This window comes from Oryx dammah, unplaced genomic scaffold (assembly GCF_014754425.2).
Source record: "Oryx dammah isolate SB20612 unplaced genomic scaffold, SCBI_Odam_1.1 HiC_scaffold_36, whole genome shotgun sequence".
NCBI lineage: Eukaryota > Metazoa > Chordata > Mammalia > Artiodactyla > Bovidae > Oryx > Oryx dammah.
Window position 1 is genome coordinate 276,534 of NW_024070220.1, and position 20,818 is coordinate 297,351.

The window sequence follows — 20,818 nt, forward strand, 5'->3', positions numbered from 1 at the left end:
TGGTCCTATAATAAACACAGGCCTTCACTGAAACCCACAGTAAATTTATTGATTTTACCGCACAGCAGCAAGTAGACCCAAGTTTGCTTGGGTAACAGTAATAGATATTAAGAATGTGTGTATAGAAGGGTGATAAATACATTTAATTTCAGATATCAAGTAGATTTATTGATGTGATATTTCCATGTAAAAATTCTTTATGAATGAGATTTTGCATGCTTCATGGTTTTTGTTACTATTTCTGTAAGCAGTGTGTATTTTAAGTTGATGCTGAAGTAAACCCTGGTTGAACACTTCCCTTCAGTTCCTAGGAGACCAGTGACTTTGTGATGTCACAGTTACCCTTCAATTGCTAGGAGAGAGTGACTTAGTGATGTCACAGCTTTTTGACTTTGAGAACCACTGTGATGGTCTAGAGAGTATCTCTGTAGGCCAGCCAAGCAGCATTTGAAGTTGCAGTGTGTAAATCAGACAAATGAGAAAACTATCTGAAGAAAGATTTCTCTGAGATGGCACATATTTCTTCAGAAATTCAAGGTGGGCCTCCTAAGGATGAATCAACTGGTTCAGAAACCTCCATTAGATCTTCTTTGTATGATTATACACTTACTGGGGACTCGGTTTTGAGATCTATGATTGAAAAATATACTTTTCAGGCTTTGTCTGAGGATCTTGTGATCAAAAGGCCATGCTACACATATTCTTTCTCTGAAACAGATGAGCTGAATGATTTTCTTTCATTCACATTTCCCCCAAAACATTGGGATATATTTGCAAATTATCAGCTTGAATCCATTTGGTGGAATGAGAGTGGCATATGGATAGTGATCAATGAAGAACTTCTTAAGAAAGAGGTTTTGGAAAGCAAGGAGCCTTTCAGAATATTTGAAGCCAATAGTATGAAAAGTTTAGTTTGACAGCTTAATCTTATGGGTTTAGCCAAGAATGCAAAGTTTTCAAAGATCTGCTTCACTTCCTGACTTTCTGGAAGAAGACTCTCTTGAGCAAGGTATTCCAAAAATTTCACTTATTGGCAATTATGTAAGATTAAATCATGTGACGTAGAATGCATGTTCAAATATGTAGCTAAAACAGGATGTGAAATTGATATTAAAAACTTTTTGAAAAACTTTTACTTTTTGAAGTTGAGAACAGCTGGAGTTTAAAATATTGGACGTTTAAAAAACTTTCCTAGCAACTTGAAACCAGATGTAAGCTCTGAAGCTACTTAAAGTTGCACTTACTGTATATATACAACATATTTTTAGTAGAGGAGCATAATTGTTTCTAACATATTACCTGTCAAATCTACTAATGGAGGTGTTTTATTTGATGCTATTTAATTAGTGTCACTTAAGGAATACATTTTTTTAGCTTAGCTTTGATTGTCAGTTTTACCTTGGTTTATAAAAAAAAAAAACTAAATAATTTAATCGTTTGCTTTTAGTTACAGACCTACTATAAATCAAAATTCAAAACAAGCCATCCCCAACTTTTAGTAAGAATGCAAAGAAGAGTTGGGATTAACGATGTGTCTCCAATATTTTCATTAGTTCGAGATAACAAGAATTATGTTAAAGGAAGGGAAAACAAAGATGATCATAACTCTGATTTTTTTTTTCCAGAATGAAGAAAGTGTATTTTCAGTCTCCAGAAGTTTACGTGTGCCTCTCATACAAAAGCCTCATACCAGCCAGATATTTGCTAATACAAGCACTGTATCTCCATGTGACTTCCCCATCAGCAATATCAGTTAGACAAACAGACCAGATTGTGGTAGATCAACCTGCTGTCTTAAAAACGTTGAGCATTTTCAATTCGCACTCACATACCAGGTACACTCGAGTTAATAGCCACGTTGAAGACTTTGCTACTACAACTACATTTACTGCTCAAACCCACATTGTATTTCCATTCATTTCATTTCAGTTCAGTTCAGTCTCTCAGTCGTGTCCAACTCTTCGCAACCCCATGAATCGCAGCACGCCAAGCCTCCCTGTCCATCACCAACTCCTGGAGTTCACTCAGAGTCACATCCATCGAGTCAGTGATGCCATCCAGCCATCTCATCCGTGGTTGTCCCCTTCTCCTCATGCTCCCAATCCCTCCCAGCATCAAAGTCTTCTAGAATGAGTCAAGTCTTCACATGAGGTGGCCAAAGTTCTGGTGTTTCAGCTTCAGCATCATTCCTTCCAAATAAATCCCAGGGCAGTCCTTTAGAATGGACTGGTTGGATATCCTTGAAGTCCGAGGGACTGTCAAGAGTCTTCTCCAACACCATAGTTCAAAAGCATCAATTATTCGGCACTTAGCCTTCTTCACAGTCCAACTCTCACATCCATACATTACTACTGGAAAAACCATAGCCTTGATTAGATGAACCTTAGTTGGCAAAGTAATGTCTCTGCTTTTAAATATGCTATCTAGGTTGCTCATAACTTTTCTTCCAAGGAGTGTCTTAATTTCAAGAGCATTTATTCTGGACTGATGGTGGAGCCTTCTAAATTTGCAGTCAGGTATAGTGATATGTTAGCCCATGACAGTACTTTTCCTATCCTGCAAGAGAGAGGCAACTCATGGTCCTCATGGAGTAAGCAAGAAACAAAATCAATGGTTAATCCTAAACATATTTCACTTTGAAATACGCTGAGCAGAGTCCCTGCTTGTTGGACTATCCACACTGTCCTGAAGACTACCTAGAAATATTAGCAATCTCAAATTTCTGGTCATTCCTTCAGATGGCAGGGGCAATATCAGGTCATGTCCCTGCTTTGGTATGGTAACCCCCATAGGACACCACCAAGTGAAGTTCAATGTTCTCTTTCTTGAAGCTATTGGACAGTGAAACCTGTCGAATAATCTGTGTAGATAAGGGAGTGGTCGAAAAAGCACACTCTTTTTCTTTCACTGAAACGTTTCATTAAATGTAAGTGAGAATACTATGCTTTAGAGAGGTGAGCATTCTGGAGCCATTGTAAGAGCTATTGAAATTGGGGTCCTTAGTTATCATTTGAAGCCCAAAGTCCAATGGCCTTGTTTTAGATTTCAGGTGTCTTATTATGAAGTCAAATTTGCATGCTTTGAACAATATCACCTTAAAGGCAATTCCATCTTCCATTCCATTTTCATGTACTGATTAATCTTTCTCAGTCCCTTTTATCTTCTTTTCATATTCTGCTTTGAGTGGCAGGTCCTCAAAAAAAAAAACAAGATTAATTCACTTATTCCTCTGTGATAACTTGAAAAAAGAATGGATAACGACATTTAATATATTATGTTGAAAAGCTACTGCTTTTGTTCCCTCATGAAAGCATATTATTAACCTGTACTTCAATTGAATAACCAAAGGAAGCCTGGTTACATGATCCTTTACCTTGGTGATCAATTCCCAGATGGCTTCAACATATTATTGGTGACTTTAATTCTCAAAAGTATAAAAAAAATAGTTTGATATATTCAGAAACATTGTATATTAATTCAAATTTTCTTTCCTTTATGTATTTACTATATAATTTGTGCCTAAAATTGTAAAATAATGGAAACAGTTTCAAACTTTCATTGTAAAATAATGGAAAGTGGTTCAGTGGAAATGGTGTGAGACTGCCCCCTTTTTTTGGGGGTGGGGGTGAGCTCCAAAATCACTGCAGATGGTGACTGCAGCCATGAAATTTAAAGATGCTTACTCCTTGGAAGGAAAGTTAGGACCAACCTAAATGGTCTACTGAAAAGCAGAGACATTACTTTGCAAACAAAGGTCCATCAAATCAAGACTATGGTGTTTCCAGTGGTCATGTATGGATGTGAGAGTTGGACTGTGAAGAAAGATGAGTGGAGAAAAATTGATGCTTTTGAACTGTGGTGTTGGAGAAGACTCTTGAGAGTCCCTTGGACTGCATGGAGATCCAATCAGTCCATTCTAAAGAGATCAGCCCTAGGAATACTTTGGAAGGAATGATGCTGAAGCTGAAACTCCAGTACTTTGACCATCTCATGCAAAGAGTTGACTCATTGGAAAAGACTACTGAAAGGCTTTGGGGGCAGGAGGAAAAGGGGACGACCGCGGATGAGATGGCTGGATGGCATCACCAAATCAATGGACGTGAGTTTGAGTGAACTCTGGGAGTTGATGATGGACAGAGAAGCCTGGCTTGCTGCGATTCATGGGGTCACAAAGACTCTGACATGACTGACTGAATGAACTGAACTGAACTGAAAATTGTAAAAGTAAAAACAAAACTTTAAGTGAGGTAAATAAAGCAAATTGGGGCAAAAAGTAGAAATATTTATGGTAGAACGTTAGAGGATGAAATTGGATGCTTAAAATATAACAAACAAAAGTGTAACTGCAGGGCCTAATGAGGTCAATGTGACTTCCATATTGTTACCCTGCATTATTTTTGTTTTAGAAAATCACAGAATAGTCTTACATGAAAAACTTTCTAAGATCCCATGGGAGGCAGAACAAAGTTATATATTTTAAAACATTCTGACTTAAAATGCACTAGAGTGAAATCATTCAAATACAAAATAACTTCCTAGCTTAAGCCTAAAAAGAAATAACAGAGTACTCTGTGAAGTTCATAGGTGTCTTTCTGTGAGTCCTTGGGTTTTATTTTCCTTTCACAATTGTGTTTTGAGCATATAAGATTGAGACTGTGCTTGTGTGTGTATGCACATCAGATAAAGAATGTGTTTGTGAGTTTATGTCTAGGTTCTTCTTTGGACTTTTATGTGAGTGATTTCTGCTGAAGAATTGGCTAATTGACAACTGGATGAGTTAAAGAGGTTTAAAGTATTTTGATAATAACCAAGCTACTCCACCTTAACACTGTTACAAAATATGGTACACTCCCAATCACTCAGTAAAAATTAAGTGGGAACTTCAGTTCAGTTCAGTTCAGTTCAATCCCTCAGTCATGTCTGACTCTTTGCGACCCCAGGAATCGCAGCACGACAGGCCTTCCTGTCCGTCAACAACTCCTGGAATTTACAGAGACTCACGTTCATCAAGTCAGTGATGCCATCCAGCCATCTCATCCTCTGTCGTCCCCTTCTCCTCCTGCCCCCAATCCCTCCCAGCATCAGAGATTTTTTCGAATGAGTCAGTTCTTCACATGAGGTGGCCAAAGTCCTGGGGTTTCACCTTTAGCACCATTCCTTCCAAAGAAATCCCAGGGCTGATCTCCTTCAGAATGGACTGGTTGGATCTCCTTGCAGTCCAAGCGACTCTCAAGAGTCTTCTCCAACACCACAGTTCAAAAGCATCAATTCTTTGGCACTCAGCTTTCTTCACAGTCCAACTCTCACATCCATACATGACCACAGGAAAAACCATAGCCCTGACTAGATGGACCTTAGTCGGCAAAGTAATGTCTCTGTGTTTGAATATGCTATCTAGATTAGTCATAAGTTTTCTTCCAAGGAATAAGCGTCTTTTCATTTCATGGCTGCAGTCACCAGCTGCAGTGATCTTGGAGCCCCAAAAAATAAAATCTGACACTGTTTCCACTGTCTCTCCATCTATTTCCCATGAAGTGATGGGACCGGATGCCATGATCTTCGTCTTCTGAATCTCGAGCGTTAAGCCAACTTTTTCACTCTCCACTTTCACTTTCATCAAGAGGCTTTTTAGTTCCGCTTCACTTTCTGCCATAAGGGTGGTGTCATCTTGCATATCTGAGATTATTGATATTTCTCCCGGCAATCCTGATTCCAGCTTGTGTTTCTTCCAGTCCAGCATTTCTCATGATGTACGCTTAGATGTCAATTATGTTTGGCAATAACAAAACACCCACCCGCTAATATGGCAGTACCAGAGAAGGCTAACTAGATGCCTGGAGTTTCAACCAGGCCTTCCTATAATAGGATACTATCTTTCTATGGGAGGCTGAACACTAACTGATAAAAAAAAAAAATCTCTTATGAATCAAAAAACCTAAGGATAGAATCTTTAATTCTGTTCCCATATGGTAGACCTTGTTTTCTCCCTTCCTAAGAGTATCAGACAGACAGTTAAAATAGAAGCAAGTTATAACATGGCCCACATAATTCTTACATAATATCTTAAATTTCCAAGCCCTACCACACTGCTAAGATGATGACAATACAGGACTTCTGGCTTCAACTCTGTGTGGCAATCATCATATGAGAATTTTATGAATTTTTGAGATGCATTGATAGTGTAAATATATAAAGCCAAAAGTCTGGAGATCTGATTCAAAGAGGAAATCTGTGTACTCCATGTCCTCAGTTTTATGGGACTTTCACATGCATTCACACATTTCCACAATCCTCAACCTTTATCTGAAGCCAAAACCTGACATTAAGAGAAGAAGAATGGTCTATTCACACAGATGGCAAGTGGAATCATCAAAATGGATACAGTCTCCTACATACTTCCACACTCAGTAATAGAACCCCTTGTAAGCATTCCTAAGGGCAACAAGGAGGATAAAAACCTCAAAGATGTTTCTCTATGGATTAGAGAGGATGATTGAGAAGCTATCAGTTTGTTTAACTCTCACCTCATCCTTAAGATCACATACCATGCCTGTTAACACATGAGTAGATGGGCAGCTCTAGCAGATGTTTACAAATAATGCCTCTTTCTGCCTAAGGCTAAGGTTGTAGATCCAAGTGACAGGTGGGTTAAGGTTCCGATCTCATGATACCGTATGACACTGCAGGTGTTCTCCTTCTCTAGGAAGCTTAAAAAAGACATTGTGGGAAGCACAATATGAGGGAGGAAAACAAGGAAACTGACAACAGCTGTGTTCTTTTAATTGTCCTGAATCTCGCTTATCATTCCATTTCCAATGACAGACATTACATGCAATCCGAACCATCTCCCAAGCATGCCAGTTCTAATTTTTTGATGTTGTTCAGTCACTCAGACTTGTCAGACCCTTGTGACTTCATGTATAGCAAGAACCCTGGTCTTGCCTGCCCTTAAAATATCCCAGAGTTTTATTCAAAGCCAAGATATTTGTGTCTGTGATGCTTTGCAGCCATCTTGCCCTCTGTTGTTCCCTTCTCCTGCACCCAGTTTTTCCCAATATCAGTTTCCTCCCAGCGATTTTGCTCTTGGCCTCAGGAGAGCAATATATTGGCTCTTCATGTGCAGCATCAGTCCTTCTGAAAATACTCAGAAATGATTTCCTTCATAGTTAACTTGTTTGAACTCCATGCTCACCATAGTTCTCCGATACGTCTTCTCTAACCCTACTGTTGTAAAGCATCATATTTTGGCAGTCAGATTTTGTGTTCCTGCTCAATCCTCCATATGTTACTCCTGAAAATCAACTTTGACTATTCAGGTCTTGTTCAATAATCTCTCAGTTTTGTAATATGGTTTCTAGTTTGCTCACAGATTTTCATCCAAGGGGCAAGTGCCTTTAATTTCATGGCTGCAGTCACATCATACAGTCATACCGGAGCTTAATAAAGTGAAACCTGCCACTAATTCAACTGTATCCTATCGAAATATCTCAAATTGATGGGAACAAATTCCATGGTTTGTGTGTGTGTGTTTGTTTTTGTATTGAGGTTTAATCCAGCTTTTTCAATGTCCCCTTTCACTTTCATCAGAAGTCTCTTTAGTTCCTAGTGTTTTTCAGCCATTTGAGTGTTGTTATCTTATAACGAAGGTTATTCATACTTTTCAGAGTAATTTTGTTTCCAGCTTCAATTTCTTTCAGCAAGTTGCTTTCCATGAAGTACTCTGAACAAAAGTCAAATAAGCTGGATGACAATATATGGATATATGGCTTTAATGTAGTTCCTTCCCTATTTTGTACCAGTTTATTATTCCTTGTCCAATTCCAACTGCTGTGTCTTGATCTGGCTGCACACTTCCCTGGAAACAGGTACGATGGTCTGATATTCTTATCTCTTTAAGAATTTTCCAGAATATGTTATGACCCTCACAGTCAAAGGGCTTCCCTGGCAGCTCAGATGATAAAGCATCTGCCTGCAATGGGGTAGAACCATTTGGTACTCGGGTCTGGAAGATCTCCAGGAGAAGGAAATGGTAGGCTATAGTCTATGGGTCACAAAGAGTCAGACACAACTGAATGACCTCAGTTTCTCACACAGTCTAAGCCAGTAACAGAGACAATTAAGTAGGTGTAGATGATTTGTTTTTTCTATGATCTAAACTCCAATTAAGGTTTACCTATTACATGAGTACCACTAAATATGCCTGCCTCTTATTATTTATTTATTTATTTATTTATTTTCTCAGTCTCTCTTTTTCAAGCTACCATCTACATGCTGCTACATTCCTGGACATTTGCCATCTTCTTTTAAAAGAATTAAATTATGCCCATGCCAGTCTCTGACCTTTGACAGCCACTTAAAACACTTACATTTCCAGGACAGAAATAGGAATCTGTGCTCTAAGAAAATGTCAGAACAGTTTTATAAATAGCTAGATATTTTCAGGAACTGATTTTGACCTCAATTCCTGCACCATCTCTTATCTGTAAAAGAACTATGTTTCCTCAAGCTGATGACAATTCCTCATTAGCAGAAATTTCAGGAAAAATAAGTGTGCTTATTTGCATGTTCAAGTCAGTGATGTACCAATTGTGTGAGTACATATGTAACCTTCCATCAAACAGGTTAACTCATGTCAAGTAATATTGTTGTTTCACCAGCATGTCTAAAGGAATTACCTAGTTTGCCTAGAAAGAAAATCAACACTTCCAACTTGGCAGAAAATAAAAGAACACATTGAGTACAGCTCTCTCCATGGAGGAATCACAAATAATCCTTCTATAAAGGGAACATTTCTCTAGAGTATCAAATGTATATTAGCAGAAGACGTTGCTCAACAGAGAAGACTATATAAAAAGTAGACATAACTGGGAAGAATGGAAGGAAGATGGGAGAAGGAGGATGAGAGGAATCGAACCAAGCCTGTGACCTGAGCTGGGAGATTGGAGAAGCGAGAAATAGACTGAGGGTTTACGTAAGTCACCTCACTAAAATTACCTTTGACTGAAAGGAAGCAAGATGAAGAAGCTGATGATATTTAGTTTGTCTAGAGTGAGAATCAGAGAATGTGTGGTGTGGTCTTGCATCCCCCAAACTGAAATGCAGGTGAACTAGTGTGCATACGGCCTGGAAGATGAAACATGGGGTTAGAAAGCCAACCACAGAGGGAACTGCTTTTGACTCTGTGGAGATGGAATGATGGACCTGTGACGACCAAGAGTGTAGAAAGGAATGCCTTTTCAAAAGTCCTAAACTAACAAAGAAATAGGACCTTAGGGCACAGTCACACAGAGAAGTGGTGACAGTATTGAAATTTCCCCTCTTGCCACATGCTAAAACCTACTATCAGGCAATAGAAAAAGACTAGCCAGGGCTACCACTCAAGCTTCTGCCATCACAAGCTAGAAGACGATCCCACTAGGGACATAACTTTTCTGCCCCGTGATTGCTGGTTCCTCGACAAAACTGACACCAGCAGGGTTCCAACACCCCAAGCACCTGTAAAATGCACGGCTTTTTCAAAGATCTCCTTCACTAGCTGGCCATCTGGCAGGAGAAAACGAAGTCTCTGTTTTGGACAAGGAATTCCATAAATTTCCATTATTATGGGAAATACATATTTTTTAATATAGTGACCATTTAACTGTGTTAACATAGGGAGCTAAAACTGACTTTAAAATTGAGATAATATGCTGCTGAAATATTTTTCTATTTTTTTCAAGTTGAGAACAGCTGGATACTAAGACATTTTAAGTGTAACAAATTTGTTTTAAGTTCTCCTAGCAAGTTGGAACCGGAGAGAAATCCTGAAGCCACTTAAAGGGGTATCTGGTGTACATGTACAATATATTGTTACATGAGGAGCAAAATAAATTCGAATAGTAAGTACTTAAAACTATTAGTGGAGGTGTATTATTTGAGGCTATTATCTTTGTATGTTTTAAAGGGTCAATATTTCCTAAACTGCAACTGGCAGGCATGGTTCCCAGCATCAACAATCACTGATGTATCTTCTACCTCTCTTTCAAGGTCCACCCATCAACCACCTTCATTATATGAAAGTCATACTAATTACAACTGATCTACCAAATAGGAGCCTGACCATGAAGGATAATGAAGATTAAAATTTATGTTGGTCATGCCAACAAATTCCTACATTTCTCTTATTTCAATATTAAATTTTCATGTTCACCTTCATAGTTACATTTTATATTCTGAAATAATTAAGAGGAACACGAGGCTTTATCTCTTTGCCTGTCTATTTCATTGAACATTTATATACACACTTGGCTTTTGAATGGTCATCTTAATTAAATTAGCCCATTCCAGTGAATTTTAATTCACTAATTCCTGAAAGTCTGATGTTCATACTTGTCATCTTCTGTTTGACAACTCTCAATTTACCTTCATTCATGAACCTAACATTCTGGGTTCCTATGAAATAACGTTCTTTACAGCATCAAACTTGACTTCTATACATAGTCATATCCACAACTAGGTGTTGTTTTCCCTTGGCTCCATCTCTTCCTTTTTAATGATTTCCAGAAGCATATAGGGCATCAACCAACCTGGAGAATTCACCTTTCAGTGTCCTTTTTTTTTTTTTTTTTTTTTCATATTGTTCATGGGGTTTTCAAAGCAAGAATACTGAAGAGGTTTTCCATTTCCCTTCTGCAGTGGACCACATTTTGCCAGAAATCTCCACCATGTCCAATCCATCCTGGGTGGCCCACCATGGCACATCTCATATTTTCCTTGAGGTAGAGAAGGCTGTAATTCATTTGATCAGTGGTTAGTTTTCTGTGATTGTGGACATAATTCTGTCTGCCATTTGTTGGATAAGGATAAGAGGCTTATGGAAACTTCCTGATGGGACAGACAGACGATGAGTGAATCAGGGTCTTGTTCTGATTATATGGGGCCTTATTCAATAAACCTTTAATCAATTTATTCTTGATGGGTGTGGCTGTGTTCAGGCCCTGTTTTTTTTGAACTGAGGCCTAACTATGGTATGAGTTCAGTTGAGTTCAGTCACTCAGTCGTGTCTGACTCTCTGCGACCCCATGAATCTCAGCATGCCAGGCCTCCCTGTCCATGACCAACTCTCGGAGTTCACTCAGACTCACGTCCATCGAGTCAATGATGCCATCCAGCCATCTCATCCTCTGTTTTCCTCTTCTTCTCCTGCCCCCAATCCCTACCAGCATCAAAGTATTTTCCAATGAGTCAACTTTTTGCATGAGGTAGCCAAAGTCCTGGAATTTCACCTTTAGCATCATTCCTTCCAAAGAAATCCCTGGGTTGATCTCCTTCAGAATAGACTGGTTGGATCTCCTTGAAGTCCAAGGGACTCTCAAGAGTCTTCTCCAACACCACAGTTCAAAAGCATCAATGCTTCAGCATTCAGCCTTCTTCATAGTCCAACTCTCACATCCATATATGACCACAGGAAAAACTATAGCCTTGACTAGATGGATCTGAGTCAGCAAAGTAATGTCTCTGCTTTTGAATATACTATCTAGGGTGCTCATAACTTTTCTCCCAAGGAGTAAGCGTCTTTTAATTTCATGGCTGAAATCACCATCCACAGTGATTTTGGGAGCCCCCAAAAATAAAGTCTGACACTGTTTCCACTGTCTCTCCATCTATTTCCCATGAAGTGATGGGACCGTATACCATGGTCTTCGTTTTTGAATGTTGAGCTTTAAGCCAACTTTTTAACTCTCCTCTTTACTTTCATCAAGAGGCTTTTTCATTCCTGTTCACTTTCTGCCCTAAGTGTGGCATCATCTGCATATCTGAGGTTATTGATATTTCTCCTGGTAATCTTGATTCCAGATTGTACTTCTTCCAGTCCAGCGTGTCTCATAATATACTGATATGTACTCTTATCATGTACATATAAGTTAAATAAGTAGAGTGACAATATACACCCTTGACCTACTCCTTTTACTATTTGGAACCTGGCTGTTGTTCCATGTCAGTTCTAACCGTTGCTTCCTGACCTGCATACAGATTTCATTAGAAGCAGGTCAGGGGGTCAGAATTTTCCAGTTTATTGTGGTCCACACAGTCAAAGGCTTTGGCATAGTCAATAAAGCAGAGATAGATTATTTTTCTGGAACTCTCTTGCTTTTCCCATGATCCAACGGATGTTGGCAATTGGATCTCTGGTTCCTCTGCCTTTTCTAAAACCAGATTGAAGATCAGGAAGTTGACTGTTCACGTACTGCTGAACGCTGGCTTGGAGAATTTTGAGCATTATTTACTAGCATGTGAGATGAGTGCAATTATTCAGTAGTTTGAGCATTCTTGGCCTTGCCTTCCTTTGGAATTGGAATGAAAACTGACTTTTTGCAGCCCTGTGGCCACTGCTGAGTTTTCCAAATTTGCTGGCATATTGAGTGCAGCACTTTCACAGCATCAGCTTTCAGGATTTGAAACAGCTCAGCTGGAATTCCATCACCTCCACTAGCTTTGTTCGTAGTGAGGATTTATAAGGCCCACTTGACTTCACATTCCAGGATGCCTGGCTCTAGATGAGTGATCACACCATCGTGATTATCTGGGTCATGAAGATCTTTTTTGTATAGTTCTTCCATGTATTCTTGCCACCTCTTCTTAATATCTTCTGCTTCTGTTAGGTCCATTTCTGTCCTTTACCAAGCCCATCTTTGCATGAAATGTTCCCTTGGTATCTCTAATTTTCTTGAAGAGATCTCTAGTCTTTCCCATTCTGTTCTTTTCCTCTATTTCTTTGCACTGGTCGCTGAAGAAATCTTTCTTATCTCTTCTTGCTATTCTCTGGAGCTCTGCATTCAGGTGCTTATATCTTTCCTTTTCTCCTTTGCTTTTTGCCTCTCTTCTTTTCACAGCTATTTGTAAGGCCTCCCCAGACAGCCATCTTGCTTTTTTGCATTACTTTTCCATGGGGATGGTCTTGATCCCTGTCTCCTGTGCAATGTCATGCACCTCATTCCATAGGTCATCAGGCACTCTATCTATCAGATCTAGGCCCTTAAATCTATTGTTCACTTCCACTGTATAATCTTTTGATTTAGGTCATACCTGAATGGTCTAGCGGTTTTCCCTACTTTCTTCAAGTTGAGACTCAATTTGGTAATAAGGAGTGCATGATCTGAGCCTCAGTCAGCTCCTGGTCTTGTTTTTGTTGACTGTATAGAGCTTCTCCACCTTTGGCTGCAAAGAATATAATCAATCTGATTTCTGTGTTGACCATCTGGTGATGTCCCTGTGTAGAGTCTTCTCTTGTGTTGTTGGAAGAGGGTGTTTGCTATGACCAGTGCATTTTTTGGCAAAATTCTATTAGTCTTTCCCCTGCTTCATTTCATATTCCATAAGGCCAAATTTGCCTGTTACTCCAGGTGTTTCTTGACTTCCTACTTTTGCATTCCATTCCCCTATAATGAAAAGGTCATCTTTTTTGGGTGTTCCTTCTACAAGGTCTTGTATGTCTTCATATAACTGTTCAACTTCAGCTTCTTCAGCATACTGGTTGGGGCATAGACTTGGATAACTGTGTATTGAATGGTTTGCCTTGGAGATGAACAGAGATCATTCTGTCGTTTTTGAGATTTCATCCAAATTCTGCATTTCGGACTCTTTTGTTGACCATGATAGCTACTCCATTTCTTCTGAGGGATTCCTGCCTGCAGAAGTAGATATAATTGTCATCTGAGTTAAATTCACCCATTCCAGTCCATTTTAGTTCACTGATTCCTAGAATGTTGACTTTCACTCTTGCAATCTCATTTTGACCACTTCCAATTTGCCTTGATTCATGGACCTGTTCCTATGCAATATTGCTCTTTACAGCATCGGACCTTGCTTCTATCACCAGTCACATCCACAGCTGGGTATTGTTTTTGCTTTGGCTCCAGAATGGCAAACCACTTCAGTATTGCCTTGTGAACCCCATGAACAGTATGAAAATGGTATGAGTAGTGAAAGTAATTGGGACCTTCTTAAAGGACTTGGGCAAGCACTCTTGCATTCAGTGCCCATCACCCTGCTGCATACTGTTCTTGGAACATGCCTCTTCCGGAGACTCGTGGACACTCATAAGCAAGTCTGGCTCATTCTCTTGTGGGAACACTGCTCTTACTTTTGTCTCCTGGTGAACACAAGGTTTTGTGTTCTACAACAGTATGTTTCAGACCTGTGGAAGTTCTATAATCAAATCCAACTGGCCTCCAAAGTCAAATTCCTTGTGCGTTCTCAGTCCCTTTGCCAAATCCCCAGTTTGAGCAATTGGTAGAGGTCCTAAAACTTCCTTAACTGTACAAAAATTTATTTAGAATAATTATCCTGAAATTTGTGGATTGTGTGCTAGGCCACTTTTTGGAGGGTTGAAATTTTACCTCCTCTGAGTGGGCTTATGTCACAAACTGCATGAACAAGGTTTGTAGCAGACAGACCTCTTCCCTGTCAGGCCATTGCTGATCCATACCTCTGCAGGAGACACTCAGGCACTGAAAAGCAGTTCTGACTCTGTGTTTGTGGGATCCCTATGTATAGGTGCACAAAAAGTTTTATTGAGCACTCTCAGCTTGGATGGTAGGTATTAATTCTAAATGCAGATTCGCCCCTCCTACAGTCTTGTTTTGACTTTTCCTTTGCCTTGGACATTTTTTTGTTGTTGTCATTTATTCGCATTGTTTTGCTTTTTTGGTGGGATCCAACATTTTCCTGTCAATGGTCATTCAGTAACCAGCTATAATTTTGGAACTCTCACAGGAAAAGATGAGTTCACACCCTCTTCTTTGCCATCTTCACTTCCTCACAGGCACAAACCGGAAAAGGGGGAAATCCCTATATCCCAACTCTGCACTTTTTTCACCTTTCTGCACAGTCAGATAGGCTAGAAGCCCATGGACAGAGCCAAGGTCACCTCCTCTCTTCTAGGATGTCTGTGCCTTCACAATGACGGACTCTACCTTATGACATTTCTCTCACATGATGAAATTGTTTGTGACGTGCAGAGAGAGAGTTGTGCCCCCTGATGGGCTGACCCGAGGCAGCACTATCCCAGAGCCTTCCTCTAATATGGAAAACTTCTTCATTGCAGTAGCTTATCTTCTGTTCCTCCTCCTTCCAGTCTCTACTCTTTTCTGAAGGACCTTCACCTCTTAAAAGACTTGGATCTATTTATAGCCATATCCACCATTTCCACAGGCCAGCCCAATTCTCATAGACTGAGAGGTGCACAGGCTATGCTTTAAATGCCCTACACCACTGGGTTTGCACTGGATGAGTCCTCAAGCCTTCCATATCCTTTTCCTGGTAATTACACACACATCAACACAGCAGAAACTGTGAGCTTCTTTATGTCTCTTGATGTAAAGCCAAATTTGTGAACACACTGTCCTGAGTTGTCACTGGCCATTCTTTCCTAATTCCTGTCTTGAACAGGACCACCACAGAGATGCATGGACTAGTGTCCCACACTCTGTGGATGCCTGATGCAGCCTTCTGCTTGCTCCATATCTCACAGTCTGTAACATTTATCTCTGTCAGCTGTGGTTGGACATACATCCACCCAGAAAAATGCACAAACGTGGGCAACAAGCTCATGTGGGTAGACACACAAATGTCCAAGGCACATAAGCAAAAAGGGAACTAAATATTTCTGTAGCTGAAGAACCAGGGCTTCATATGAAATATAGAGATTTCCATATTTCTTATAGGAAAAGCTCCATTCTGAACTCAAATATGAAGTATTGAGAAATCCAAATTCCATGATGGAGACTTAGTACCTAGGTTTTGATACAGTAAAAACAAACAGTTCTGCACTTCATGACATCAATCCTTTGTTTTTGTATATATTATTAAAAATACAGCAAACTCCCTACTTCATTAAGAAACAGCAGTGCCCAGATTTTCATTTGTGCAATAGAGATAATTACATTTTCATAAGCGTTTTCCATATCTTCAAAAAGCAGTCCCAAGATTGTCCTGTTTGAAATATCCAGAACTTCACATTTAATGGTAGAAAACCACCACCTAGATTCATATATGAGGTACAGACAAGTCCAAATTTCACATAAGAAAAACAGCTTCCAGATTTTCATAAAGTGAAATAAAAAAATGTGATAGATCATGGAGGAAAACAAGCATCACTATATTTGCATGTAAAAATACAGGTACTTCTACATTTGAGTTCAATACAGTTCAGTCTCTCAGTCGTGTTCAACTTTTGCGACCCCGTGTACTGAAGCATGTTATGCATCCCTGTCCGTCACCAACTACCAGAACCTCCTCAAACTCATGTCGTTCGAGTTGGTGATGCCATCTAACCATCTCATCCTCTGTTGTCCTCTTCTCTTATTGGTTTCAACGATTCCCAGCATCCGGGCCTTCTCCAATGAGTCCATTCATCACATCAGGGGTCCAGATTATTGGAGTTTCAGCTTCAGGATCAGTGCTTCCAATGTATATTCAGGACTGATTTCCTGTAACATCCTTGCAGTCCAAGCGACATTTTAAAAGCATCAGTTCTTCCATACTCAGCTGCCTTTACAGTTCAAATATCACATCTGTACAAGCTTTCTTCTCCAGGAACTTCAGTTTTGGTAAGCACCCAACTTTCTTTGTCCTGATTATTTTCTTTCACTTGGTCATCGATCATGTCAGGCTTCACTTCTAACTCTGTGACTTAGCCTCAAAGGTTACAAAATGTTGGCATTTGGTCATGACAGGGACTGACCTGCAGATCAGTGGTCAGGGTTTGAAGCACTTGCCCTGCACAGCTGAGTGACATGTGCCTGTGTGCTGTATTCTCCCATCACCTTGGACAGCTTCACAGTTTCAGTCACGTTGGCCTGATCCATTGCCTGTGCATTCCTTCAGGGGTCCAGAAATCAAGGACCTCTGAGCTCAGCTGACTTTGGGAACTGCTTTGTTGGTGTGCACCTATCTAGGTCATTCCTGGTCAATGTTGTGCCCCTGTTGGTAGCCTACCACCCCTTAGGACCCACAACATTCTGAGTGAGGTCCCCTGTGTTCCCTGTCTTTGTGGCTTCCTGTGTGCACCTGTCTACCTGTGCCCCAAGCACCCCTTGGACACGTAGATACAAGGGACTCTTCCCACTTCTGCCACCCCACCGTCATCCCACTACCCTACCCACACACTACCCCCCACCCACCCAACCCCACCCTAATGTTCCGCCCCCTCCAGTCCATTGGCTGTGGTCACTGGCACCATCCCTCCCCCTCTCTCTGCACGCACTCCCCTCCCCCCAATCCACCTTTTAAAATGAGCCCCTTTTGGACTCCCGGGAGGGAATCCCTCTCCAGATCCCAAATCTGGTGACATTTGCTCTTCGAGGAAACAAGAACTGGAATTGGTTGGGCCTCCTGTTTTCTGGAAACTGTTTAGTCACCACTTATCTCGCCTCAGCGTTCAATGGGGACCATGTGGCTAAGCACGAGGGCACAAACGGTAAGTTCTACCTTGGGTACCCCGCTTTCCCACAAGGTGACATTGAGCCGTTCCCTGTTTCACCCTACGCAACCGCAATTCTATTTGCTGCCCTAAAACGAGTTATCAGGACCAGGGTCTGGAGTGAAGACAGAAGTGGGTGAGGAGCCAGCCAGGGCCACGTGCTCTATGGGGGCGGGGAGAGAGGAGGATGGTCGGGAGGCAGGGCTGCTGTGTTGGGGGTGGCCCGAGGCTTAAGAAGGGGTGGCAGACAGTGCAGGACAGGGTGAATGGGCCCTGGGAGATCAGCCTAACAGGCGGGGCGATAGACTGTGAGCCACTCACAGGCTGCTGGCCCAAATCTAGACTAATGGCCTAGAGGGTAGAGGATGGCACTATTATGGACACGCCCCTAGACCAGAGGGCATCTCCCAGGGTTCCTGGGCTCCAGCGCCCCCACGTGGCCAGATTCTGCTCCAGGGAGGTAGTGGGTTTTGCATCTGCCATCACCCCAGGTGCTCTCATTAACTTGGCTCCGAAAATTCCATCCATGGGTTCCTGTTCCACAATCTGAATAGCACACTCCTGTGTCCCATGGGACCGTCAATAACTGGGAGCTCTTCCTGAGTATCCAACGGATATGCAGGGGAACCAAGTGGCTGGATAATTTTCTCCATGGTACGAGAGCCTGTTGCTGTCCAGATGCTAGTGGAGTAGGAAAAAACCCACCGTTTGCTACAGTTGATCTCCACTGTTCAGGGACACCAGAGCCTTAGGGTACAGAGCTCGCTCTATGTCTATTTGCTTTTGCCATAGCACTGTTTGGGCAATACTTCTGTGTGTGTACCAGAGGCTTGTGTCTGTGTGTCTCCGTCTCACCCCAAGTGGTGCTGTTGCCATTTACCACTGTCTGGACATGAGAGCTCATATGAGACTCTTATCCTTGGTGAGAAGGCAAGCCCTTCTCCTCCTGTGTCAGTTACACCAATGGGAGTGCAGACTTTTTAAGTCCACGCACACGTTTAGAGAGTGCTTTCTCACACTTGAAAGCCAACAGCGGGTGGTCACTGGTGAACCACAGAAGGGGATGGGTTACCCTCCCTCTCTGAACAAATGTGAACACTGCACAGGCTGCAATCCCAGACACAGAGCCATGGTGGGTGACCCACAGCACCTTGAACACCCAGAAACAAAGGCCATTACTCCTGCGGCAGCTTGGCCGTACTTTGCACAGATGGAAATCAGGGGATGCTGTGCTGGCATGAGGAAAGTCTCTGAAACTTGGTCGAATGCGTGCCAGTGAGACACTAAAGAGAACTCGTTAAGTTCAATGACTCATTGGTGATGGAGACATGCACGTCTGCCCATTTACCCTATCGAGGCCATTTCAAAGTGATTCTGTTTTCCAGGTGAGAATACATCCCAGCTTGACCAGTCCCCCAGGCGTGTGGGGCCAAGAGCAGCAAGAGGATCAAGCTAAGCCATCCATCCTCTAAACCTAATACTGAATATGTGCGTTCTGCAGAGTACAAAGAGTGATGTTTCAAACTGGAAGACTATGCAGGTAGCAGGTGCTTATGCTGAAGTGCTCATCTATCCCTGAAACCTCACAAAAAAGGCAAGGGTTGCTCCTGCTCATGGCAACATCAGGGAAAGAATACCCGTCACTCGAGAAGGATGGAAAGGCCTTTGTAGCTGGCTGTGCAAGGGGCTGTGTGTCACCCAGCTTGGCTCTGTGTCTGAGATTGCCGCCTGTTCTGTTTCTTGGCTCCTGTGCACTCTCACTGGTTACCCCCAGGCACTTTCTTCCTGCCTCTCCTTTCAGCCAGGCATCCTGGGCGCACTGTGATTTCAGTTAGAACTTGCTTGCTCAGTGAGTTAATGAGGATTGTTACACTGGCTCTGTGCCTCTGCTGGCTAGAGTCTATGTACCTTTCCCTATGACCTTCGTGGTTTTGCTATCCAACTTCCATCACCTGGCTAGGTCTGTTTCGATAGCTCATGAATCACAAGCGTACTGGCTGGCACATGTATACACACTAACATCCCTGAGAGGTAACTTGTACATATGCAGAAGTACAAGCTTTCTTCACTAGGAACTTCAATTTTGGTAAGCACCCACTTCTTTGTTCTGGTTATTTTCTTTCATTTGCTCATTGATCGTGTGCTTCTAAGTCTGTGACTTATCCTCAAAGGTTACAAAATCTTGGCATTTGTTCATGACAGGGACCTATCTGCAGAGCACTGGGCAGGGTTGGAAGTGCTCGCCCTGGACAGCTAAGTGACATGTGCCTGTGTTATACAATCTCCCATCACCTTGGACAGCTCCACAATACCAGTCATCTTGGCCTGATCCATTGCCTCTGCATTCCTTCAGATTACCAGAAAACAAGGGCGTCTGGGCTCAGCTGACTTGGAGAACCACTTTCTCGGTCATCCTTGGTCAATGTTGTGCCCCTGTTAGTAGCCTACCGCCCCTTAGGGCCCACAACATTCTGAGTGAGGCCCCCATTCTTCCTACCTGTGCAGCTTTTTGTGTGCACCTGTCTACCTGTGCCCCCAAGCACCCGGTGGGACAAAAGGGCCTCTTCCCACTTCCCCCACCCCACTCAAACCCACCTGCCCCACTCGAACCCACCTGCCCCACCCCACCCCACCCTCACGCAGCCTTACCCCCACACTAACCCCACCCTAATTCTCTGCCCCTACCAGTCTGATGGGCATGGCCACGGGCACCACCCCTCCCCTCTTTCCATGCCCCTCCCGGCTTCTTAAAATAAATCCCTTCTCGACTCCTTGGCAGATCCCACTCGAGACCCCAAGATCTGGTGAGATTTGCTCTGGGAGGAAACAGGAGCTGTGATTGTCTGGGCCGCATGTTTTCCAAACACTGCTGAGTCAGTGCTTCTCTTTCCTCAGCCTTCAGCATGAACCACGTGGTGTGGTGTGGCTGCACAAACCCTAGGTTTCCACCTTGGGTCCCCCTCTTTCCCACAAGGTGACCTTCAGCTAGTCCCTGGTTTGCCACAACGGCTATTTGCCACCCAAAACTGGGTTATTGGGACCAGGGGCTGGAGTGAAGGCCGAAGCAGGTGAGGAGCCAGCGGAAAGAGGCAAGGGGGCCACATGCTCTCGAAAGTGGCTGCAGAGCCACACTGTGGACGCCATAATCCAGCGAACCAGGTTCTGCCGCCAATTGGACTGAACGTGGGGTCCCTTCTGGAGGTGCCAGGGCATGGTGGGCTGAGAAAGGAACAGAAATGGGCCTGCGAGATGCTGATCAGTGTCCACAAAGGAAGGACCATTTGATCAAAGCACCAGCTCGGCGCTTTGATTTTCCGCTGGTCCAGCCATTGAGAAATTGCTCAGATTTTGAGATAA

At 42.3% G+C, this 20,818-nt stretch overlaps 1 pseudogene; it reads left to right on the top strand.

Moving 5' to 3' along the window:
* The first annotated feature begins 509 nt into the window (after window positions 1-509).
* On the top strand, window positions 510-18,740 carry LOC120859159 (annotated as a pseudogene).
* Window positions 18,741-20,818: the final 2,078 nt, after the last annotated feature.